Source organism: Cherax quadricarinatus, chromosome 18, assembly GCF_038502225.1.
Source record: "Cherax quadricarinatus isolate ZL_2023a chromosome 18, ASM3850222v1, whole genome shotgun sequence".
Taxonomy (NCBI): Eukaryota; Metazoa; Arthropoda; class Malacostraca; order Decapoda; family Parastacidae; genus Cherax; species Cherax quadricarinatus.
The window spans coordinates 41,050,136-41,077,152 of record NC_091309.1 but is presented as its reverse complement, the minus strand read 5'-3'; the positions used below and the strand labels follow the sequence as shown (position 1 = coordinate 41,077,152).

At 43.5% G+C, this 27,017-nt stretch overlaps 1 long non-coding RNA gene across 3 annotated transcripts in view; it reads left to right on the top strand.

Moving 5' to 3' along the window:
- LOC128689510 (uncharacterized) overlaps positions 1-27,017 on the top strand; it is an 85,320-nt gene that overhangs the window by 4,626 nt on the left and 53,677 nt on the right. For all 3 annotated transcript variants that reach the window (XR_011392162.1, XR_011392164.1, XR_011392163.1), the window contains exon 3: positions 149-343. This is a non-coding gene — a long non-coding RNA (uncharacterized lncRNA). The remainder of the gene's footprint in view (positions 1-148; positions 344-27,017) is intronic.

The following is a 27,017-nucleotide window of genomic DNA, read 5'->3' as shown; positions in this document are numbered from 1 at the left end:
CTAGGAAACCCAAAAAAGTTAGTGACTTAATTCCACTGGGATCCCTGTATGATTGAAAAATATCAGTTCCCAGGTAGTCATAGAAACATTTATGGTTAGTGTTTTCAGGCTTTTTAATCTTGTGATCACCGTTGCTCTCCCGCACCAGTGTGGTCACCGTTGCTCTCCCGCACCAGTGTGGTCACCGTTGCTCTCCCGCACCAGTGTGGTCACCGTTGCTCTCCCGCACCAGTGTGGTCACCGTTGCTCTCCCGCACCAGTGTGGTCACCGTTGCTTTCCCGCACCAGTGTGGTCACCGTTGCTCTCCCGCACCAGTGTCCAGCAATAGTTGACCCCTAAACTGTAAGTTATGTTTGCTCTGGTATTTCTTCTCTTGTCTTGGTGATATCACAAATTGTATAAGGTAAGGTTAGATTTTTTGGGATTTTTAAACCAGGGTAGGGAGGGTTAGCCACCTCGAATATCCCAGGGTAGGATGGGTTAGCCACCCAGGATAACCCAGGGTAGGGAGGGCTAGCCATCCAGGATAACCCAGGGTAGGGAAGGTTAGCCATCCAGGATAACCCAGGGTAGGGAGGGTTAGCCATCCAGGATAACCCAGGGTAGGGAGGGTCAGCCATCCAGGATAACCCAGGGTAGGGAGGGTCAGCCACCCAGGATAACCCAGAATAGGGAGGGTTAGCCATCCAGGATAACCCAGGGTAGGGAGGGTTAGCCATCTAGGATAATCCAGGGTAGGGAGGGTTAACCACCCAGGGTAACCCAAGGTAGGAAGGGTTAACCACCCAGGGTAACCCAAGGTAGGAAGGGTTAACCACCCAGGGTAACCCAAGGTAAGAAGGGTTAACCACCCAGGAAAACCCAGGGTAGGGAGGGTTAGCCACCCAGGGTAGGGAGGGTTAGCCACCCAGGATAACCCAGGGTAGGGAGGGTTAGCCACCCAGGATAACCCAGGGTAGGGAGGGTTAGCCACCCAGGATAACCCAGGGTAGGGAGGGTTAGCCACCCAGGATAACCCAGGGTAGGGAGGGTTAGCCACCCAGGATAACCCAGGGTAGGGAGGGTTAGCCACCCAGGATAACCCAGGGTAGGGAGGGTTAGCCACCCAGGATAACCCAGGGTAGGGAGGGTTAGCCACCCAGGATAACCCAGGGTAGGGAGGGTTAGCCACCCAGGATAACCCAGGGTAGGGAGGGTTAGCCACCCAGGATAACCCAGGGTAGGGAGGGTTAGCCACCCAGGATAACCCAGGGTAGGGAGGGTTAGCCACCCAGGATAACCCAGGGTAGGGAGGGTTAGCCACCCAGGATAACCCAGGGTAGGGAGGGTTAGCCACCCAGGATAACCCAGGGTAGGGAGGGTTAGCCACCCAGGATAACCCAGGGTAGGGAGGGTTAGCCACCCAGGATAACCCAGGGTAGGGAGGGTTAGCCACCCAGGATAACCCAGGGTAGGGAGGGTTAGCCACCCAGGATAACCCAGGGTAGGGAGGGTTAGCCACCCAGGATAACCCAGGGTAGGGAGGGTTAGCCACCCAGGATAACCCAGGGTAGGGAGGGTTAGCCACCCAGGATAACCCAGGGTAGGGAGGGTTAGCCACCCAGGATAACCCAGGGTAGGGAGGGTTAGCCACCCAGGATAACCCAGGGTAGGGAGGGTTAGCCACCCAGGATAACCCAGGGTAGGGAGGGTTAGCCACCCAGGATGACCCAGGGTAGGGAGGGTTAGCCACCCAGGATGACCCAGGGGAGGGGGGGTTAGCCACCCAGGATGACCCTGGGTAGGGTGGGTTAGCCACCCAGGATGACCCTGGGTAGGGTGGGTTAGCCATCCAGGATGACCCTGGGTAGGGTGGGTTAGCCATCCAGGATGACCCTGGGTAGGGTGGGTTAGCCATCCAGGATGACCCTGGGTAGGGTGGGTTAGCCATCCAGGATGACCCTGGGTAGGGTGGGTTAGCCATCCAGGATGACCCTGGGTAGGGTGGGTTAGCCATCCAGGATGACCCTGGGTAGGGTGGGTTAGCCATCCAGGATGACCCTGGGTAGGGTGGGTTAGCCATCCAGGATGACCCTGGGTAGGGTGGGTTAGCCATCCAGGATGACCCTGGGTAGGGTGGGTTAGTCCCCCAGGGTAGCTCAGGGTAAGGAGGGTTAGCCACCCAGGATAACCGAGGGGAGGGGGGGTTAGCCACCCAGGATAACCCAGTGTAAGGAGGGTTAGCCATCCAGGATGACCCTGGGTAGGGTGGGTTAGCCATCCAGGATGACCCTGGGTAGCCCAGGGTAGGGAGGGTTAGCCACCCAGGGTAGGGAGGGTTAGTCACCCAGGATAACCCAGGGTAGGGAGGGTTAGCCACCCTGGATAACCCATGGTAGGGAGGGTTAGCCACCCAGGATAACCCATAGTAGGGAGGGTTAGCCACCCAGGATAACTCATGGTAGGGTGGGTTAGCCAACCAGGATAACCCAGGGTAGGGAGGGTTAGCCACCCAGGATAACCCAGGGTAGGGAGGGTTAGCCACCCAGGATAACCCAGGGTAGGGAGGGTTAGCCACCCAGGATAACCCAGGGTAGGGAGGGTTAGCCACCCAGGATAACCCAGGGTAGGGAGGGTTAGCCACCCAGGATAACCCAGGGTAGGGAGGGTTAGCCACCCAGGATAACCCAGGGTAGGGAGGGTTAGCCACCCAGGATAACCCAGGGTAGGGAGGGTTAGCCACCCAGGATAACCCAGGGTAGGGAGGGTTAGCCACCCAGGATTCCCCAAGAAAGTCAATGAGTCATTGAAGACAATGGTCTTTTAATATCTTCCCAGGATGCCACCCACACCCACCCAGGTACCTACTTACTGCTAGGTGAACAAGGACAGCAGGTGTAATTAACCTCAGACATTCAGTGTGTGAGGCGAGTGTGTTGCCTACTGAGCCATTTGGTATGTATGTTAAGGTTTGAAGTTAGCATTCCAAAATGAGTTAGAAACCTATAAACAACAAAAATGGCTAAGTTAGACTGAAACGTCGTAAGCTGCTCTCTCCTATGTGCGGGCTCTTTATAGAAAGCTATGTTTATACAGGTCCACATCCCTTTATCTGAAACCCCTGGGGCCAGTTGTGATTTGAATTTCAAAATTTTTCGAATTTCAGAACGAAGGTGGGGTTTAGGGCAGCACCCCATAATCAAATATTAACACTGCAGCAAAAAATGTATGAATACTCGCACTAAGTGGGATAAATAAGGGAGGGGCAAGCCTTTTTCCAGTGAACAAGATATTAAAATTGAAAAATTATGGAAAAAAATGTTTTCTTGCTGAAAAATGGTGCAAAATTCTGGCAATATTTTGATGTAATCAGCTTGTTTCTATCATATTTCTAAGCATGTTTTTCATTAAATGCATTTTTTTTTGTTCTGCTGTCAGTACATGTTGGCAATTAGTTTTTTTTTTTTTTTCTCCCAAAATTACGATTTTTATGATTTTTTCATTGTAAATACTGTACATGGCAACTTGTGTGCTGGCTAGTGTGAGGAGAGCAACAGTAAGCCTGTCAGTAGTCGGCAGACTGTAGAGAAGATAGGAGGAGTGCAACACGCTGAATGGTGGTGCGCGACTTCCCAAGAGTTTCACACTGTAAAATAAAAAAAATCTCGGTAATAAGTTATTAACATTCTAATCCATTTTTTCGTTACATATTCATTGGATTGTCATGATTTTTGCAGACGTTATTGAGGAATGATGGTTCTACAAACACCCAGAGAAGATTTGCCGTATTGTGAACAGCTTCTTGTTAATGATTTTTTCCTCTAAAAAAACATAAAAAAAAAAAAAATACTAATTTCAACTTTTCTTCTTTATGGAATCTACTAACATTATTGCTAAAATGCTCTGGGTCATTATTAACACAGCCTTTTTCTTTCATCTGACATCAACTAGAGCATTGTACATCTTCCCAATTTAGTAAAATTTGGAAAGCCCTAGGACCCATAAAATTGTGCAAAAATATTTTTTTCCTATCTAACTTCAAGGCTAACAGTCAAAACAAACACAGCCTATACATTTTTTTAAGCTGATTAATCCACTGTCAAAATCCCATTGAAATCTCATAAAAAAAAAATTGGAGATTTCGCTCGCCTCTCCCTAAAGACTCCACATACTACTACAGTTTATTTATAGAGTAATATATTGATAAATGAAATAATGGGATAATTACAGGCCTCTCTCAACATTTGCGAGGGTTAAGGATCAAGAGCCTTGCCAATGTTTGGTACTCCCATATACAGTGGACCCCTGCCTTATGATGGCATCGCGTTACGTTAAATCTGCCATACAATACATTTTAATGCAAAAGTTTTGCCTTGCCTCGCGCTAAAAAACTCGCCTTACGTGATTCGTCCGGGATGCGTCCCACGTGTGGCCTCAGCGCCAGCATTTACAAGTCAGCCAGTGCGGTCACATCTACGCATACATTCGGATCATTTCACATTATCCCGGTGTTTTTAGTGCTTGTAACTGCAAAATAAGTCGCCATGGACCCCGAGAAAGCTTCTAGTGCCATCCCTGTGGTAAAAGGGCGAGAATTACTATGGAATTGAAAAAATTGATTGAGGAAATGTGTGCAAAGTGGGTTGAACTGCAAACCTTTATGGATGAAAATCGCCTTGACACAGCTACTACAAGCCATGTTGGCAACCTGTACAATGTTATGGCCCATTTTAGGAAAGTCTTAAAGGAACGGGAGGTACAAAGCTCTATGGACAGATTTGTTGTGCGACGGAGATCCAGTGACTCAAGCTGGTCCTAGTGGCATTAAAAGAAGGGAAGTAACCCCGGAAAAGGACTTGCTACCTCAAGTCCTAATGGAAGGGGATTCCCCTTCTTAACAATAACTTCCACACTCCCCTCCTCCCATCCCATCAATCACCACCAGATCTGCAATAAAGGTAATTGTCATGTATTCTATTCTTAGTAGAGTAGTAATTGTTCATGTCTTCAGTTTGTGTGCATTAAAATTAATATTTCATGTGGTAAATTTTTTTTTTTTTTTTCATACTTTGGGGTGTCTTGCACAGATTAATTTGATTTCCATTATTTCTTATTGGGAAAATTAATTTGCCTTACGATAAATTTGGCATATGATGAGCTCTCGGGAACGGATTAATATCGTAAGGCGGGGTCCACTGTATTGTAGGGAAATATAATACAATACTGCTTCCTTAACCTGTTGAACCATAAACAATCATAAGAGACATGAAAACATCATGAAATGTTGTACTATTTAGTATGTGCTATATACAAGTTATGTATAGTTTAATAACAAATAATGAACTTGCAAAACACTCGCCACACGTAAGGTCGACTCAACTAAATCTGATGACTTGTGATGACGATGGTGATAATGGTTAGCCATGCTAGGAAAGAATGTAGCGAGCAAAATCCCAATGTCAAACACCCGTCCATCAGACTACCTCACGGGCACCTACCCGCATACACTATTCCTAGCCCCATGCAACCCAGCAGAAGTCTCACTCATCATCAACACCCTTAAAAACAAGGCAGGAGACATAAATAAGTTACCACGTTTAATGTGCATAAAAGCTTCACGAGTATTGTCACCAATAATTGCAACACTTTAACAAATCCATCGAATCCTCCACCTTCCCAGCAATTCTCAAAATGTGCAAGAAAGGTATAAAACACCTACAATATGAAAGTTTAGACACGTGTGCAACTTCTGGATATCTTTATTGTAGACGTTTTGCCATCCAGTAGCTTTATCAATACAGATTCTAGGACATAATTAGAAGACAGTAGAATATAGATGTTTCCTCTTCATATCTACAAACAGAATTTTGTATGGAATTATGCTCCTATCAATGTCATTCATCACCTTCAAAGCCCTCACCATCGATGGATCTCTGTCGTACATAAATTGTTTGAGCTGTGCATTCATTCTCATCACTTGCCCTAGTTTTTCAAGGGTGAGATCTTGAGGTTGATTGGCCTCAGCAACGTTCTCTTCTTCTTCATCCTCATTCTCTGCCAGCACAATCTCCAATAACTTCATCATTTAGGCCCAGTGCATGCTCTTCAACCAGTCCTCTCACCTTGCCCTCCTGCACATCCTCGAACCCTTCACCACCAACTAGCTTTGCTAACTCCAGTCTTCCTCATGGCTTTGTTAACCTCATCCTCAGGACCAAATCCAACAAAATCACACACATACACTGGCCACAAAGCTTTCGAACAACCCATTACCATCTGAGGTTGCAAATCCTTGACACTATCGTGCACTATTGAGAGACTGTCAGGGATGTTGAAGTTTTTCCAGTATTGAGTGACACTCGTATCTGGATCTGCATCCAGCACAGTGTGGAGCCTTTGCATTGACCTTCGTGTGTAGTAGGCTTTAAATGTAGCTATCACACCCTGATCAAGAGGTTGTATCAGGGAGGTTGTTTGGCGGCATGAACATAACCTCAGCATTGTCACACATTCCCTCCAGTGATGGTGGGTGACCTTGAGCATTATCAAGAAGCAGGAGGATTTTGTTTGGGAGGCCCTTCTCTTGTAGATATGCCTGTACCTCCATCAGGAAGCAGTGGTGAAACCAGTCCATACAGATGACGTTGGTGGTCCATGCTTTCGGATTGTGCCTCAAGAATACTGGAAAGAGATTCTTGTGCGTCCCTTCAGTGCTCTGGGGTTGGCACATTTATAAATAAATCCTGGCTTTATCATGTGCCCAGGAGCATTAGCACATCCATGAAAGCAAAGAGAGGGAATGTACAAGTCAATAGCATTGTAAGGGGGGGCGGGCTGCCCCGCATGACACCATTTAGAGGGTAACACCATAGAGCCTCTAAAGAAGGTGACACTAATGCACAAAACAGTGCTGCAGCAACATAAGAGAAAAATCCTTCATTTCTATATAGCCTATTATGTGATTACAGAGTATAAATAGGCCTATACGTATAGGGAAAAATCATTGATTTTCATTATGTGATAATGATTTTGCAGGATTGAAGGCAAGGAAATATATAATTTCAGATTCATTGAGATGTTACACCTGTACTCAAGGTCAGATCGGAACTGGTGTTTCTCTGATATTGCAATGTTTTTGTTTATTTTTCAAGTTTTTTTTTTTTTTTTCATTGTTGATGAATAAATGTAGGATCTGTTGCCTGTACTCAATGTGGTATTTGAGTTTGTTTCCTCAATATTACTAAGACTATTTATTTTATCATTAATAAAATTGAAGTATTCTCCTTTGTTTATGGCTCATAAATGTTCTCATTGCTAAACCTTAGTCACTTATCATGCAGTAGTGACGTAACTGGAGTTTACTCCCCCCATCCCCCCGCCCTTGGATTTCATGGGGGGTGACACCAAAGATGCCGCCCCAGGTGATATCAACCCTAGCGATGCCACTGATGATAGTACAGTGGACCCCCGCATAGCGAACTTAATCCGTGCAAGAGGGCTGGTCGTTATGCGAAATGTTCGCTATGCGAATTAATTTTCCCCATAAGAAATAATGGAAATAAAATTAATCCGTGCAAGACACCCAAAAGTATGAAAAAAAATTTTTTTTACCACAAAAAAATGTTAATTTTAGTGCACACAAACTGAAAAAGGCATGCACAATTACATGACACTTACTTTTATTGAAGATCTGGTGATGATTGATGGGATGGGAGGAGGGGAGAGAGAGTGTTAGTGTTTAGAAGGGGAATCCCCTTCCATTAACACTTGAGGAGGCAAGTCCTTTTCCGGGGTTACTTCCCTTCTTCTTTTAATGCCACTAGGACCAGCTTCAGAGTCACTGGACTTCTTTCTGTCCATAGAGCTCTGTACCTCCCGTTCCTTTACGATTTGTCTAAAATGGGCCATAACATTGTCATTGAAATAGTCACCAGCACGCCTTGCAACAGCTGTGTCAGGGTGATTTTCATCCATAAAGGTTTGCAGTTCAACCCACTGTGCACACATTTCCTTAATTTTTGAAGTAGGCACAATGGATTCCACAACTGGCATAGGCTTCTCAGGGTTAGCCCCAAACCCTTCAAAATCTTTCTTAATTTCCATACTAATTCTCACCCTTTTTACCACAGGGTTGGCACTAGAAGCTTTCTTGGGGCCCATGGTCACTTATTTTCAACAAACAGAACCGAAAACACTGTAATAATACGAAATATTCCGAGTGTATGCTTGAATGTTACCGCGGAGGCTAGCTGGTAAACAATGGGACAGGCGGCACATGTGAGGCTGGCTGAGGCCGCACATTGGACGCGTCTCGGACGAAGTTCGCTGAGCGGGTTTTTGTCTACTATGCGGGGCAAAATTTTAGCGAACAAAGCGTTCGCTATGTGGAATGTTCGCTATGCAAGGCGTTCGCTATGCGGGGGTCCACTGTATAGTTATACCAACACTTTTGTATGGGTGTGTGGCATGGGTGGTGAATGTTGCAACAAGGAGAAGGCTGGAGCCAGTGGAGATGTCATGTCTGAGGGCAATGTGTGGTGTGAATATAATGCAGAGAATCCATAGTTTGGAGATTAGGAGGAGGTGTGGGATTACCAAAGCTATTATCCAGAGGGCTGAGGAGGGGTTATGGAGATGGTTTGGACATGTAGAGAGGATGGAACAAAATAGAATGACTTCAAGTGTATAAATCTGTAGTGGCAGGAAGGCGGGGTAGGGGTCAGTCTATGCAAGGTTAGAGGGAGGGGTCAAGGAGGTTTTGTGTGCGAGGGGCTTGGACTTCCAGCAAGCCTGCGTGAGTATGTTAGGAGCAATTGGAGTTAAATGGTTTTTAGGACTTGATGTGGTGTTGGAGTGTGAGCAAAGTAACATTTATGAAGGGATTCAGGAAACCGGCTGGCTGGACTTGGTTCCTGGAGATGGGAAGTACATTGTCTGCACTCTGAAGGACGGGTGTTAATGCTGCAGTTTTATAGCAGTAGTGGCACCTGGTTTATGAGGAGAAATTATCTCTGGGTTGAGTCATGGCTGAACAATAAGCAACAGTTTCCATAAATGGGGAGATATCAGAATGGGGGCCACCATTACAAGTAGTGTGCCACAGGAGTCAGTATGGGGCCCTTATATTCTGCCGGTGACATGTGAGGGAAAGATTTATGTATACAGTTAAGGACATTTATTGAAACAAAAGTTTCATTATATGTACATGGCAGTTTTCACCTTGGTTAGGAGTGAAGAAGTTCATGTGGCAAAATCTTTAACAAATGTCCTGAACTGTACATAAATGTCTTTTTCCACATCTTTATTTTTTTGGGTTAGTGCAGCTTTATAAAAGGTCAGGTCTTGTGCCACATTACAGTCAGCTAATGAGTTTTTATGCTCATCTTGTGTTAATGATGTGGCAGATCAAAGCTTCACAAGGTGTCTGTGATGCCTGATGTTCTGTCAGTCTTACAGTTGTTAATCTTGTGTAGTTAGTTCCCAAGAGTTGACACTTGGGGCTGCTCCTAAGTGTCTTAGTAAGGGAACATACAACGTTTCTCAATATAATGTGTTTCAGAACAAGGAAAATAAATGTGATGATATGCTTTGTGATCCATTATTACCTTGTAAAATTGTATAATTTGCATGTAATATGTCTTCCATTACACATGCAACCTGCATATAGCAGAGAGAAGCTTACGATGATGTCTCAGTCCAACTTGGACCATTTAGTGTAACTTTGTAAATGGTCCAAGTCGGACTGAAACGTTGCCATAAGCTCTCCTATGTTTAGGTTATTTTTGTTTGTCATGGTATTGTGCCTTTTGTTTGTCTTCCATTATAACGTATACTTTGCATGTAATATTTGTCTTTCATTATAAAAATATGTACACCTACCATCCGACTTACGACCTGCTCGACTTACAACCACTCGACTTACGACCGTGCTTTTTATGCCAAATTTCTGGGAAACAAACAACTATTTGTGTTGTACACAGTGTTTATCCTAAACCTTACAGTATAAAATACAGTACTAACAACATAAAAAGTAAAGTAAAACATGAAATACCAAAATAAAACAATAAAATAGTCATTACAAAAATGTTTTGTTGATATTCATTAGTAAAGTTCGACTTACGACCATTTCGACTTAAAACTGGTTTCTCGGAACCGAACTCTGTCGTAAGTCGGATGGTAGGTGTATTTTGGTTATAATGTGTTGTGATCCATAACATACATGTACAATAGTCACTATATATGTACCATCCAGGGAGGTACCACTGTCCTGCCAGATGCATGTGAAATGGAAACCTGTAATTGTTTTACCCAGTGGTAGGATTGCTGGTGTCTTTTCTTTGTCTTGTAAACATGTAACACGAGAGGTGTACAGTAGGGCCCCGTTTTACGGCGTTTTGCTTTACGGCGTTCCACTAATATGGTCATTTCAAATTATGACCTAAACTCTATACGGCTCCCCCACCTGACTTTCTAATACGGTCACCGTGCCCCACCCAGTTTGTTTGCTTTCTCCGTAAGATCCGTAAGAACTAACTCTCTCCATTGTGTCTGGAAACTCCAAAATTCAAGTGTTTTTAAAAGTTATGTCATGTTTTATATATACTCTGGTAATTATACTTATGTACACCTGTACCTAAATAAACTTAAACAGTGCTGGCATGCAGGTACACATTAAAATCAGTAAGTGTGTCTTATGTCTTGAGATGCTATATTAATGATAATAACTTACTAATGTAATATATGTTAGTGTAAACTTGTTATCTAGTATTTGTATGTATTTATAAGTGGAAAAAAGTGGTGTTCCACTCTTCGACGATTTCCACTTTATGGTGGTAGCCTGGAACCTAACCTGCCGTATAAGTGGGGCCCTTCTGTATCTTGCTTACTCCTAATTTATATTACACATGCAGTTATGCATCTACATGTTTTTGTATACACACTTGTCTGATTCTGGTAATAATGGTAGAATTACCAACAAAATATTTGGTAAAAGGACTTTGGTGCAACTATTGACATTTTATTGTGGCAACGTTTTTCTCTCCAGGGTCATAGTCAAGCTGTTACAACTTGACAAAGTTCCTGAGGTGTGTAAATGGAAGACAGGAATAAAGGAGATATAAATTTGGCAGTGGGTTCAAATTGGAAAAATTTAGATTTAGAAAGAATATAGGAATACCTTTGGTGTGAATGAGAAATGTCATTGAAATGAAAACCTTAGGTAGCTTTATTAAAAATAGATTAGAATAGTACTGTAGTGTTGTGACTTGACCTGCCTAGCATGGGGCAGTAGACCTGCTGCAGTGCTCCTCATCTTTATGACCATTGCACATTCTAAACTGGTTAAACCATCCAGATCTAAGTGAACTTGTGTTTGGGCTGTTCTTCCTCCCCATACATTGTTTTATAGTACATAAATAACCCGCACATAAAAGAGAGAAGCTTTACGACGACGTTTCGGTCCGACTTGGACTATTTACAAAGTCAGTGTGACTTTGTAAATGGTCCAAGTTGGACCAAAATGTCGTCGTAAAGCTTCTCTCTTTTATGTGCGGGTTATTTGTGTATCGTTCCAGTCACGGTATTGTGCCTTTTTTTGTTATTGTTTTATAGTATGATGAGGTGTTTTCCCTAATAATAAGGCCATCAAGTGGAACACTTTTCTTTGTTTGCTTTTCAATCCCAACATTTAGTAAATTTTCTTTTATTTAGCTTTAATGACCCATTTCTCATTTTTTTTCACTGTCATATTGAGGATTACTCAGTGCACAAGCCTTTATCTTCATCTCATTGTCTTGTATTTACCTGCATTTTTTTTTATCTGATTAGCTTTTTATTTTATTTTCTTATAAGTTACATTGTCATAAACTACAACTGTACATTGTCCCTAATTTTGTTACTGATTTTATTTAGTCCTATTTGTATAAACAGTCACAACAGCTAAGTATGTTATATCTCTGCCATGTCTGCCACTTTTCTATCCTGACCCTGATTTAAATGTTTTATGTAATCAAATTGGTAATCAATACTTTTCTGAAAATAACTATACAATAATGAAAGTTGAGCAAAAACCATTGTCAGCAACACCCGGAATATATCAATATTCGGTTGCAACATTAGACCCCAGAGTAAGTACTATGGTGACCTTGTAAGTTCGTTTAGGTACAGGTAAACATAAGTGCAATTATCATGCATAGTAACGTGTAAATTACCTAGGATTACCCAAAAGTCAGTGACTTATTTCCATTGGAGTTCTTTTAATATCTTACTTAAAGCGTATCTGTCAGAGACTGTAGAAATCAGTAATGATTATAGCTATAAAAATTAAAGCAGCTAAATAACTTGGCTGCGTGAAAATCAGTTACCGTAAAAGGAGATACAATACAGATAAAGTGTACTAAGTTATTTACATGGATATTAAATAGACAGGATCATCTTAAAATAATTGGTACATTAATGTTAACTATGTAAGAAATGATTCTCCTCCCTTTCTGTAGCTTTATTCATGAACCCCTAAACAGTCCAAACGTATATATACATTCACTCGCGTAGCGCCCAAAATTTTTTGAGGAAAAAAAAAATTTTTTTTAATAGGAAAAGAGAGCATATGGTACCCAGGCATCCCCAATTATTTTAATATGGTGCACAGTGAGTGCGCACACCCATTCTCTGATGTCTAGGTGACTCAGGCTTATCGTGGCAGTGTTGAATGAATGACAAAGAAAACGTATATATACGTTTGGGGTGCTACGCACGTGAACGTATATATACGTTTGGACCGTTTAAGGGTTAAGTACCTTTTAGCTCTCTTCATGAACTGGTTTATGTTAGAACAAACTGACATATTCAGGCAATTCATTCTACTTTCTTATTGCTGTGATAAATTAGACACGTGCAACTCTTGGGTATCTTTATTAAGGAAACGTTTCGCCACACAGTGGCTTCATCAGTCCATACACAGGAGAAGCATGAACAGGAGGAGAATGAGGTAATCAGTCCCTCAACCTTAAGTCGATGTGGTCAGTCCATCAATCTTGAATAGAATACGGCACATGAGCGGAGAAGGAGCTTATAAACCGTAGGCAGGAGAGGTGCAGCAGTCGTAGGTGGTGTCACATTTGCCCAATGTGGAAGTAGGTCGTGCCCAAGGGTTTGGGCAACGTGTCGGTTCTGTGAACCATTCATCTACAATTCTTATTGCTGTATAATAAAAGGTGTTTGAGGATTGACCACCTACTGTAGGTACTACAAAATTGTGTTCACCTCCCCAAGTACCATATTGGTTTTATAAGGAATAAGGATTTTATTTCTTTATATAGTTTACAATGTGTTATTACAATTTTGGCACCTAATCTTGACAAATGTTTCGGGAGGATATTCTGGACACTGCTTGTGAGCAGTTTTATAAACATGATTTAACTTCTATTGCTTTACTCTGTCTTCAGTATTTACCATATCCAGTTTTAATGCTGTATTCCACCATTTTGTTTGTATGGATATGTGATGTTGCCTATACTTTATAGCTCTGGTGACATGGTTGTTGTTGACAGGATGGCAACTGTGTGTTAACCTGTCCAGGCTGTCATTGCTTGTTCCAGAATTTTTTTTTTTCCTCCAACAAACTGGCTGTATCCCACCAAGGCAGGGTGGCCCAAAAAGAAAAATGAAAGTTAATCTTTTTAAATTTAGTAATTTATATGGGAGAAGGGGTTACTAGCCCCTTGCTCCCAGCATTTTAGTCGCCTCTTACAACACGCATAGCTTACAGAGGAAGAATTCTGTTCCACTTCCCAATGGAGATGAGAGGAAATAAACAAGAACAAGAACTAGAAAGAAACTAGAAGAAAACCCAGAGGGGTGTGTATATATATGCTTGTACATGTATGTGTAGTGTGACCTAAGTGTAAGTAGAAGTAGCAAGACATACCTGAAATCTTGCATGTTTGAGACAGAAAAAAGGACACCAGCAATCCTAACATCATGTAAGACGATTACAGGCTTTCGTTTTACACTCGCTTGGCAGGACGGTAGTACCTCCCTGGGCGGTTGCTGTCTACCAACCTACTACCTAGGTTGTTTCAGAATAGTGTATATGCACATATGGCAGCCCTCACTCCTCTCCTGCCTGTCATCTTTCCACTTGTGTTTACTCCCTTCAACACTTCACAAAAACATTTTGCTACTACATTTTTAATATACAGTGGAACTCCGGTTTTTTTTTACGGTCCGAATATCATACAATTCGGATTTTGGACACTTTTTTGGGCGAAAATTTGGTCCTAATTTCGTACTTCCATCCTGAAATCATACTTATTAGATGCATCCGTCCACCCGAGATGCTGCCACTCATGCATACGTGTCTCCATCTGCTCTGTCACTGGTTGAGTGAACATTCATCCGAAACATTTCAAAATTTTTGTGCTTCTTTATTGATTACGACTGTGAAATAAGTGACCAAGCTGATCCAAACCGTATCTGCAGCATGTTCAGTGACAATACCTTGTCCCATTTTAGGCAGGTCTTAGAGACCCCAGAAACAGAGCTCTCTGGACAGATTTTTAGTGTGACAGGGGTCAAGTGCCAGTAAAAGACAAAGAAGGGAAGTAACCCCAGAGAGGACTTTGATACACGAAGTCCTTATGGAGGGGGATTCCCTTTCCAAACAATAACCTCGACTTCCTCTCCCCTCCTCGCCTTCTTTAATGCGCCAACAAGAGTCTTCAATAAAGGTATGTAATGTTCATTTACCGTTAAAATTAGTAATTAATATTTATTTCTCATTATTTTCTGTATGTAATACTATAGTTATTCTTTAAAAAATGTGTTTTTTGTTATTATTTTTGAGTGTCTGGAACATTAATTGTATTTACATTATTTCTTATGGGAAATATTACTTTGGTTTTAGGAGGATGACAAAGTTGATCCCATGTATCAGAAATCGTCCCTATGAGGATAGACTGAGGGCCCGGAATCTGCACACTCTAGAAAGGCGTAGAATTAGGGAGGATATGACTGAGGTGTATAAATGGAAAACAGGAATTAATAAAGGGGATGTAAATAGCATACTAAAATTATCTAGCCAAGGCAGGACTCTCAGCAATGGTTTAAAGTTGGAAAAATTCAGATTCAGGAAGGATATAGGAAAGCACTGGTTTGGTAATAGAGTTGTGGATGAGTGGAACAAACTCCTCAGTACAGCTAAAGAAGCTGGAACATTGTGTAGTTTTAAACATAGGTTAGATAAATACACGAGTGGGTGTGAGTTGGATCTGACTAGCTTGTGCTACTAGGTCAGATGCCGTGCTCCTTCCTTAAGTGAATGACCTGACCTAACTAGGTTAGGAAATCGGCTTAAGCCAGTAGGAGACTTGGACCTGCCTCGCATGGGCCAGTAGGCCTGTTGCAGTGTTCCTTCTTATGTTCTTGTTGTACAAGAATGGTATACAATACCGACAAGATGAAATTAAGACACATGTGCAACACCTGGTTATCTTTATTGTAGAGTAGGTGCTCATTGCACCTACTCCAATGTTGAGGGACTGATTACCTCAGCTTCTGTACATAGTTCTACTGTCTTCAAGTTATGTCCTGGAATTTGTATTGATAAAACCACTGGATGGCGAAACGTCTACAATAAAGATACCCAGGTGTTGCACGTGTCTTAATTTCATCTTCTTAAAGCGTTTTTGCATAGTGAGAGACTGACACGAGGGATGTTGAATGCCTTATGCCTTGTGTTGTAACCGTCAAGTAGTAGTTTAAGTGGAGGGTTTATAGTGGAATTTAATGTTCTGTATATGTAGTAGGCACAGTAATGTGAGTGTATGTCTCATATATTTAGCAAGTTCAGGCTTTTGAAAAGTGGTGTGCTGTGCTGTCTAGCACAGGAACTGGTAATCCACTGCACAGCAGCTGTTTGTTGGGTTATTAAATTTTAAGGTGGTTGGCTGTGATTGATCCCCAGGCACAAATACCATAGGTGAGGTAAGGATATATTAATAAGTGGTATAGGGTTAAGGAGTGTCATTTGTGGTGCATAGTATCATATCTTGGAAGGATGCCTACTGATTTGGAAATATTCTTGGATATGTGTTGAATGTTGGAATGAAATTGAAGATTACAGTCAAGGAGAAGACCTAGAAATTTACCCTCACTGTATCTTGATATAGGGGAACCATTTATTGATATATTAAGTTGGATATTTAAGGCTCTGTTGCCAAACAGCATGAAGTATGTTTTGTCTATGTTGAGAATGAGTTTGTTGGTCATCATCCAAATATGTATTTTTAGCAGCTCATTGTTTACAGTGTCTAAGTATAGCTGGGTTTGAGTCAGAGTAGACAGTGTCATCTGTGGATAGAACTGGTTTAAGGAGTTGGGTTGCATTGGGGAGATCATTGATGTAGATGAGAAAGAGGAGTGGGCCTAGGACACTACCCTGGGGTACTCCAACAGCTACAGGCTGGATAGTGGAGTAGACTCCATTTGCATATAAAGTGGGCCCTCAGTTATCGGCCGTAATCTGTTCCAGAAGGTCGGCCGGAAACCGAAATAATATTTCCCATAAGAATTAATGTAAATACAGTTAATCCATTCCAGACACCCAAAAATATTAACAAAAGTACATTTTTAACCCTTAAATTGTCCAAACATAGATCTATATTCACATGTGTAGTGCTCCAAAATAGATCAACTTTTTTTACATATTTTCAAATATAACAAAAAAAAAAAAAAAAAAAAAAAAAAAAAAAGAGCAAAGTTTTTTTACACGCTTTCAAATGTAAAAAAAAAAATTTGTTTTTTTACGTACTTTTAAATGTTGAAAAAAGTAGATCTGTGTTTGGACAGTTTAAGGGTTCAATTAACTATGTATAGTTTTGCATACACAAAAAGTCTCCCTCGGCATGGCTGACACAACAGGGCGTGTAGCGGACTAGCTGTGGGATTTTCAAGGATAGCTCCTGATCAGAGGCTGACCAGGTCAGGACTGAACAGGACTTAGTGTGAATGCTTTGGAAAGATTCCAGAGCAGTGAGAGGACATCCTAGTACATCGTTTCAACGTAAATAGTGGAAGTGTTGTACAGTTTGTGAGGGTTGGGTGTGGTGTTGAGTGTGTCCATGTCGGGACCAGTCAGTTATTCTTCCCCCATGCCGCTGGGGGGGGGTATGTGGGTGAAGATGAAGGGAACACTGGTTTTGGGGAATCACATGCCCATATCTTTCATGATGTGCATGGGAAACAAACCATACAATGGGCGGGGATAGAACCCGCGATCAGAGCGTCTCAAAACTCCAGACCGTCGCGGGTTCTATCCCCACCCGTTATATGGTTTGTTTGCAATCATATCATTACGATTTCGTGAGTCATGGGAAACAAATATATGTTGTTTGTTGTAGGAAGGACAGTGTGAACAGTGCACAATCAGTGTGTAGAAGTGCCCCTCTCCCCTCCCCGGACTTGCCCCGTGTGTAGTAGTGACCCTCTCATAACCCCTCACCCCTGCGCCACAACCTTTCAACTCCCCCGCCTCACCCACCCAACTCCCAGCGCCACCCCAACTGTAGAGGGTACTTTTTCCCTCCCAGCCCACGATGTCAGCGATGGCACAGGGTGTGCTGGGCTCACGGGAACTTCCACTGCAGGGACAGCGCTGTGGAGTTCGACTGCAAGGTAGCTGTCAGGTGTGCCACAGGTAGTGTGCACTCAGTTCCTCAAGCTTCAACATCAGTGCGCATGGTGGATGTCTGGGCACACTGAGGGCTCCAGGTGGGAACGACCAACAACCCCTCCCAGCAGACAGAGGTGACAGCTGCTGCATCTTCACCTTTACAGAGGGCTTGGGATCTGCAATCAAATTGGCATCCATCAGGACGTTGACATGTCCCTAGGGCAGCTCTCCCTCGGGCTGCTAGCGGAGTCGCTGACCTCTTGGGGAGGGTCGATGGTGCTCCTGCAATCAGCAGATCCTGGCACAACCTGCTGCTGTTTGCAGTGGCTGTCTGGCTGTCCTGCCAAACAAGGACAGGCACCTAGCAATATCTGTTGTTGGGGCAATGGATGCATTTTCCTAGAATGTTTAATTGCTCATTATTCTGTAATTTATTCATAATTGTAATGATGTATGGACGTACTTATGATTCATTACCTTTGTAACTTGTCACGATTGTGACCAACGCTACCTGGAGCTCATTACTAATTTAACTTATCATGAGTGTGACCAAATCTAGTTAATTACATTTGTAACTTGTTCAGCTCTCAAAACTTTGGAGTCCAGTCCCTGGACCAGTTTTGCACCTCTGTATGGGGTGCATAATAAAGATATTAAACTAACACGCAAAACAATGAGAAAGAAATACGTACAGTAGACCCTCGTTTTTCGCAAGCATCGGAAGTCGTAATTTTAAAAAATCATGACGTTCTTTCGTCAAAATATTGACTCGCAAATAGTTGTTCATCCCAGATGCGTATGCATGGCCCTTAGTGGCCCCACACTCCATTCACAGTCAGTTTGCCATTGCTTATCAGCGAGTAAGGATGATCCTATGTGTTCATACGATACATTTCATATTATTCCATTGGTTAAGGTGCTTGCAACTGCTAAATAAGCCACCATGACCCCAAAGAGAAGGTGAGAAACACGATAGAATTCAAGGAAGAATTCGTAGCAAAGTACCAAAGCGGAGGAGGAAGAGAGAGGGGAGAATGTACCTTCTTCAGTGATTCTACGATATGTACGATACTAAAGCAGCACGAATTGATAAAGGCTATAGCGCCAGCCAGTGATCAAGTGTAGCATTAACAGTGTAGCAAGTAAGTTAGGCGATTAATCGATAGAAAAAAGACAGCACAAACCTAACTCCTCCAGTGTTATTGGAGTTATATAAGGCTATTGACAACACCACTGCCCTCCACCACTATGTATGGCTTATGCTCTCAGTGGCCCTTATACACCCAACAACAAAACACAACACCACTCGTGGCATATGTAATGACATTTTTTATTAATTCTAGAGTGCATGTCGTGTGTCAGTTATTAATATTGTTAATTATGTCATATTAGATGAATTGTGATAGATAAATAAGCTATAGAGTTGATATTAGTGTCGTGTTGAAGGACTATCTTGTCTTGCCTCCAAACACACTCCCTTGCCACCGCCACAATTCCTAACATATGTAATGACATACAGTGGAACCTCTACTTACGAGCGTGTCCACATGCGAGTTTTTCCAAATAGTACGAGCAGTCGATGGGTCGATTTTTTGCTTCTATACACGAGCAAAATTTCCACGAGCGAGCAGACCTCGAGGCAGGTTCCTTGACACTGGTGAGGGGCTCTTGCTCTTGATCTTGGGAATTGTATCTCATTTGTTTATTGGACTATCTTATTGAAACTTGGGCAATGTATGATGGAAAGATGCTTCTTAACGTACACCAAAAATGAAAGAAATCTAAGCATAAATAATGGAGTTCACTTTTCGGCAATTAGCCACCCCTTTGCGGTAATTTCGAATGGTTTTTATGGTTGTATTCTCATTTTTTTTTTGGTCTCATTTCATAGAATGGAAGATATATTACAGACATAGATATGATTTGAATTGCTTTCATGACAAAAAGTACCTTGAAATAGAGCTCAACCTAGGAGAAATGATCCATTGCTTGGCTGTTTTAGAGTAAACAAATGATGTCACTGTCCATTCCAGTATGCAGCTGTGAATGGGTTGACATTATTTATACAATTATTGCAGTAAGGAATAACAGTAAATCTTATATTTTTTGTTTGAACAAAAATTACAAATTATTTATATAATAATAATAATAATAATATGTATAATAATACGTATATAATAGTATAATATAATACAATAATAATAATATAATTATAATAATACATATATAATAATATAATTATAATAATATATAATAATAATATATAATAATAATATATAATAATACTACATATAATAATAGACATTATAATAATAGATGGCTTCAAAAGGCCGTCACTAGATGGCAGTGTTTACCACAACAAAGAGGGGGCGGTTGTGGCCACCTTCACCTGTTACATTATGACGTATTTTATTCATTTTAGAGTATATATAATGTTTCTATATTATTTATATTGTTTGTTAAGTTATATTAGATGAACTGTGATATATAAATAAGTCGTGTAGATGATATTAGCGAAATTATTCATGAAGAATTTTGCCCGTTCTCCAGACAAACTCTCGTCCACTGCCGACACCACCCATACCACTACATGAATGACATATTTTATTCATTTTAGGGTATACTCCTCTTCAAGGGGGGCTCCTTGGCGTGGTGAAGAGGCTCTTGGTCTGAGGAATTAGCCCTGTCGGTCTTCTTCCTCAGACCGAACCTAATTACCCCCCATTCTCCCCTCCCCTATCCCATCCTCCCCATCCTCCCCTTTTTCCATTCCTCCTCCTCCTCCTCACCCCTCCCTTTTGCCCTTCCTCTTTTTAGCCTTCGTGATTTCTCCCACAGGCGCGCTAGTTCCTAGGTAGGGGAAAGGACACCGGGGTCCATCCCATTCCGTTGAGGTTTCGTGGCGGTGGCGTAGTTTGCCGTGGAATCTGGATTGCCTAGGGATGTCCCGATCCCTCTCCGGTATTCCGGAGTAGCTTTGGGTGTCTTTTGGGCGACGGGTGTATCTCTGGAAGCCACCTTTCGGATTCCGGGGGTGGTGGCTGAAGGAGGTATGCTTTGTGGCGGATATCCGGCCGCCCTCTCTTTTGTCCACCGAGGTAGCTCGGCAGATGTGAGGTTGCTATCCCAGATTGCTGGTTTACTGGCATGAAGGGTAGGGTATGGCACGGGTTCCATGCTGCATCTGCGCTACTAGCGGTGTCGAGTCCTCTTGGGCGCGGAGGGAGATTTCTGGCCCTTTCATTCCTCCTAGGAACTATCCCTCCCCGGTCCCCCCTTTTTTTTTTCTTTTTTTTTATTTTTATTTTCTTTTCTTCTTTCTTTTTTTTTCTTAAAAACAAAAAGAAAGAAGTAACCTAACCATGGCAGCCCTAGTCCATGAACCTGGTACCCCCGGGCCCCTTCTTGATACCGCACCCCGTTCTGACCCCGCCTCGTCTTTGGACCACTCTTCAGACATTCCTCATGCCTCTGTACCTATTGCCGGTGCTGTTTCCTCACCCGCTTCAGGTACTGAGGCCTCGACTGACTCCTTCAATTTATCAGACCTTCGCTCTCCTCTGACTATGCTTCCGGCCTCTCCCTCTACGGTGCGGCAATTTTCAAATCGCCGACCCGTTCCACGTCGGACCAACTCTGGTCCCACGCCTAAACGTCAACGACAATTACCTGCTGATGATACTTCTCCACCTTCACCTTCTCGTTCTTCTCAGAAACGATCGACACGTCCTTCACTACCTTTCCACGCTCAGTTTCAGACTGAACAGTGGACTAAATTCTTCACTTTACGACCAACTTCCTCTACTGCCTATCTTTCTGACCATAGTATTGGCAAGGCACTCCTACGCCATGTTGGTAAAGATATTTCTTTTCATGCTCTTAAGAGCGGTACGCGCATCATTACCGTACAGAATGCTACCCAGGCTCGTGAGCTCTCTCGTCTTTCCCATATAGATACTGTTCCTGTCACCCTTGAAAAACATCATTCCCTCAATTCTTGTAGTGGTACCGTTATTCTGCCCCATACCATAGTTCAACAAAATTTCCAGACATGTGGCACCGACATTCTAGAACAGCTGGAACTCCAAGATCTCCCAATCCTCAAGGTAGACACTTACGTTCTTCCTGCCCGTGGGCGGAGACGATACCCTAGCAATGTGGCTCGTTTAACTTTTGACAGCCGAGAACTCCCATCCTCCGTTTATATAGCAGGACATCGGTTACAAGTTCGAAAGGTGATCCCTACACCACAACAGTGTAGAAATTGCTGGCGATTTGGCCATCCAGCGAAATATTGCAGATCTATCGCCGAATGCCCAGTCTGTGGTGCCGATGACCATTCTAATACGTCTTGCAATCGATCTCCCTCTTGCCTTAACTGTCATGAGGCTCACCCTTCGTACTCTCGCCGTTGTCAGGTCTATTTAAACGAGCGGGAAATCCGTTACCTCAAAGAGACAGAAGGTCTCCCTTATGCCATGGCAGTTTCTCATCTCCGCCTCCAAGGGAGACTCCCACGTGTTTCTTATTCCCGTGTTTCAAAACGTCCCCCCACTTCTGGTATCCCATCTTCTACACCCACCTCTGTGGTTACCTCTCCCATAATCACTCCTGTATCTAATCCTTTTGCTGTCCTCGGCTCAGACGTCCCTACTTCAACGCCTCAGTCTAATCTCGCTTCTTCGAGTTCTCTCTTACAAGCCTCAGTATCGACGAGACCTCGTACGACACCTCTTCCCAATCGTCCCTCTACTTCTCAAAAGTCAAAAAAAGGTCCGGTAACACCTCCTACCCATCTTCCACCTCCTCATTTTACCCTCCCTGTCTCTGTCCCTAGTTCTTCCCCTCTCACTGGCTCAGTTACAAGTGCAGAGGTTCACCCTCCTCCTCGTAATGTACCTTCTTCCCCTGTTCCCTCCCAAGTTTCTTCCTCTTCTGCCACCTCCCAGGTTCCTGTCTCTTCTGTCCCCTGCCACGCTTCTCCAGTTCCCTCCACCCTTTCGCCCCCCCCTACCTTGGTACAGTCCAATACAGTTCCAATCTTTACTCATCCTCCCCCTACCATTCCCAATATTGTCTCCCATACGACATCTCTGAATTCCGAAACACTTGAAGCAATCTCTGAATATATTGCAGAGACCAAACCATCAATGGACACTGATCCACCTTCCGCTCTTTCTCTCTCCTCTGCTCCATCTGCGCAACTCCTTTCTTCACAGCGCACCGTTCCTTCGCTGCTTGAACATTTTCCACTGCCTCCGCATGTGGACTTTTCTAACCCTTCTAGTCCGTAGGAACCCTTACCTGCGGATTTCAAGTATCTTTATCATTGCCAATCATGGCCTTTTTACAGTGGAATATACGCGGCCTCAGGGGTAATCGGGGTGAGCTTCAGATGTTACTCTCCCAGTTTGCCCCTGTTGGTGTTTGCTTACAGGAACCAAAATTACACTCTGCTGTTATTTCTCACATCTCAGGCTATAATTTATTGTATTCTTCAGATCCTTTTCCTGATGGGACCTTTAATGAAAGTGCCCTTCTTCTCCGCACTGATATTCCGTACCATCAGCTATTTATTCATACTTCGCTGCATTACACAGCAGCCCGTATCCACTTACATAGGTGGTATACGCTCTGTTCTTTATATCTCTCTCCTTCTCGGGCATTATCTATTCCGGATTTTGCCTTCCTTGTTTCGTCATTACCGCCACCGATTCTGTTACTTGGTGATTTTAATGCCCACCATTTCCTCTGGGGAGGGTCTCACTGTGATTCCCGTGGAATTCAGTTAGAGGCTTTTCTTGCCACCCACCCCCTCCATGTTTTAAATACAGGTACTCACACCCATTTTGATCCTCGGACTCATACTCTCTCTTGCATCGATCTCTCAGTTTGCTCTTCCTCCGCCGCATTAGACTTTACTTGGTCTGTTCTCCCGGACTTACATGACAGTGATCATTTCCCAATCATTCTTTCTTCCCCTTCATATTCGCCACCTCTTCGCACCCCACGCTGGCAATTTAATCGGGCAAATTGGAACCTTTACTCACACCTGACTGTTTTTAAAGAGGTTCCTTCTTCGTCCTCCATCGATGAGCTTTTACACCTCTTCTCGTCCTCCGTTTTCACCGCAGCTTCTCATTCTATACCCCAAACTTCGGGCAGGCATTCTCAGAAATGCGTGCCTTGGTGGTCTCCTGCTTGTGCTCGTGCAGTACGTTTGAAACGCGCTGCATGGGGCAGGTACCGGTACAATAGAACCACAGAGCGACTCCTTGATTTTAAACAGAAGCGTGCGATCGCTCGCCGTGTCATCCGTGACGCTAAACGCACTTGCTGGCGAGATTGTCTCCACCATCACCTCTGCTTCCTCTATGAGTGCAGTCTGGAAAAAAGTACGAAAACTGAGTGGTAAATATTCTCCTGACCCGGCTCCTGTTCTGCGAGTTGCCGTTGTTGATATAGCAAACCCACTAGATGTTGCCAATGAAATTGGCAATCATCTGGTCCGTATTTCTCAGGGACTCCATCTATGCCCCTCATTTCTTTCCTCAAAGTCTGCCAGAGAGTTAGCACCCTTGGACTTTTCTTCTCTCAGAGAAGAACAGTATAATGTGCCTTTTACACTTCAAGAACTGGAGGCAACACTCTCAGCTTGTCGATCATCGGCAGCTGGGCCCGACAACATTCATATTCGTATGCTACAACATTTACATCAGTCAGCCCTTGCAGTCCTATTACGCCTTTACAATCTTATTTGGTCACAAGGAGTTCTTCCACAGCTGTGGAAATCCGCCATTGTTCTCCCTTTCCGCAAACCAGGCACTACGGGACATGAAACCTCCCACTATCGTCCCATTGCTCTTACCAGTGCAGTTTGCAAAGTAATGGAACGTCTAGTAAATAGACGTTTAGTGTGGTATTTAGAGACACACAACAGTCTCTCCACTCGTCAATATGGCTTTCGTAAGGGACGTTCTACCATAGACCCCTTACTGCGCTTGGATACGTATGTTCGTAATGCCTTTGCGAATAACCACTCAGTTATTGCCATATTTTTTGACCTTGAGAAGGCATATGACACAACTTGGAGGTATAATATTTTAGCCCAAGTCCACTCCTTAGGCCTTCGAGGCAATCTACCATCCTTTCTTAAGAACTTTTTAACTGACAGGCATTTCCGTGTTCGGGTTAATAATGTGCTCTCCCCGGACTTTGTCCAAGCTGAAGGTGTCCCCCAGGGATGTGTTCTGAGCACAACACTTTTTCTCCTTGCTATTAATGATTTGGCCTCTAGTCTTCCATCAAATATTTGGTCATCACTCTATGTTGATGACTTCGCTATTGCCTGTGCAGGCGCTGACTGTCACCTCCTTACAGTTTCTCTCCAGCATGCAGTCGACCGTGTTTCCAATTGGGCCACCACACATGGGTTTAAATTTTCCAGCACTAAAACCCACCAAATCACTTTCACTAGACGCTCTGTCATCTCTGATCATCCTTTGTACCTCTATGGCTCCCGTATCCCTGAACGTGATACAGTCAAGTTTCTGGGCCTCCTCTTTGATCGTAGGTTATCCTGGAAACCTCACATTACCTCTCTGAAGGCAACTTGTCACAGCCGGCTGAACCTTCTTAAAACCCTTGCTCATCTTTCGTGGGGAGCTGATCGTCGAACCCTCCTTCACCTACATTCCACCCTTATTTTATCGAAACTTGATTATGGTGACCAGATCTATTCAGCGGCATCTCCTGCTACTCTCTCTAGCCTTAACCCCATTCATCACCAAGGATTACGTTTATGCCTTGGTGCTTTTCGCTCTTCCCCTGTCGAAAGCCTCTATGCAGAAGCGAACGTTCCATCCTTATCCGATCGCCGTGATGCCCATTGCCTGCGCTACTATGTACGCTCTCATGATCTCCGCAATCCTTCCATTTATAGAATGGTCACTGATATTAGTAGACATTCTTTATTTGTTCGCCGCCCCTGCTTACTCCGTCCCTTCTCTCTTCGCCTTCATTCGCTCTTGTCTTCTCTTCAACTACCACCTTTCTATGTACATGTAGCATCTCACTTTTCCCTACCCCCCTGGGAAGTTCCAGCTGTTCGAGTCTGTTCTTTCTCCCTCCCTTGCTCGAAAGCCCAACTGTCTACGGTCGCTTCCCGCTCTCTTTTTCTTGACCACTTTCACTCTCATTCTCATGCCATTGCTGTGTACACAGATGGCTCTAAGTCTTCTGACGGCGTAGGATTCGCAGCAGTGTTTCCGGACAGCGTCGTACAAGGGCATTTACTATCTTCAGCTAGTATTTTTACTGCTGAATTATATGCCATCCTTACAGCACTTATCCGTATTGCATCTATGCCTGTGTCATCATTTGTGGTTGTCTCAGACTCCCTTAGTGCTTTACAGGCTATACAAAAATTTGATACACCTCACCCCTTAGTCCTCCGTATCCAACTTTGGCTACGCCGCATCTTTACTAAGCATAAAGATATTGTTTTTTGTTGGGTCCCTGGTCATGTTGACGTACAGGGCAATGAACAGGCAGACACTGCTGCGCGGTCAGCAGTACATGACCTACCAGTTTCTTATAGAGGTATTCCATGTACGGACTATTTTGCTGTAATATCTTCCCACCTTCACACCCGTTGGCAACAACGTTGGTCTACTATGCTCGGCAACAAACTTCAGTCTATTAAACCGAGTATAGGTTACTGGCCGTCTTCTTATCACCAGTGTCGAGGTTGGGAGACTACTCTCTGCCGTCTTCGCATTGGCCATACTCGTCTTACTCATGGATATCTCATGGAGAGGCGTCTTGCTCCTCTCTGTGAGAATTGCCAAGCTCCATTATCAGTCAGCCACATTCTGTTGGACTGCCCACTTTATCAACGAGCACGCAGAATTTACCTCTGTCGTCGTCTTCGCCCCGCTGCTCTCTCTTTACCTTCCCTTCTCGCTGATGGACCCACCTTTCATCCGGACTCTCTCATTGACTTTTTGACAACGACTGACTTACTTCACAAATTCTGATACTTTCAGCCCTTTCTACTTGTATCTCTTGCTACCCTCTACCCCCGTACTATCCCCTGCCCCGCTGTTTTCTGTAACCTGCTGATCATCCCCCCTCCCTTCTGCCATCCAATTCCCTTGCTTCCTTCCCTACCCTGCAGCGCTGTATAGCCCTTGTGGCTTAGCGCTTCTTTTTGATTATAATAATAATTAGGGTATACTATATCAGGTTTCTATGTTATTTATATTGTTTATTATGTCATATTAGATGAAGCGAGATGACTCGCGAAATCGTAATGACACGATTGCAAACAAACCATACCACGGGCGGGATTGAACCCGAGGTCAGAGA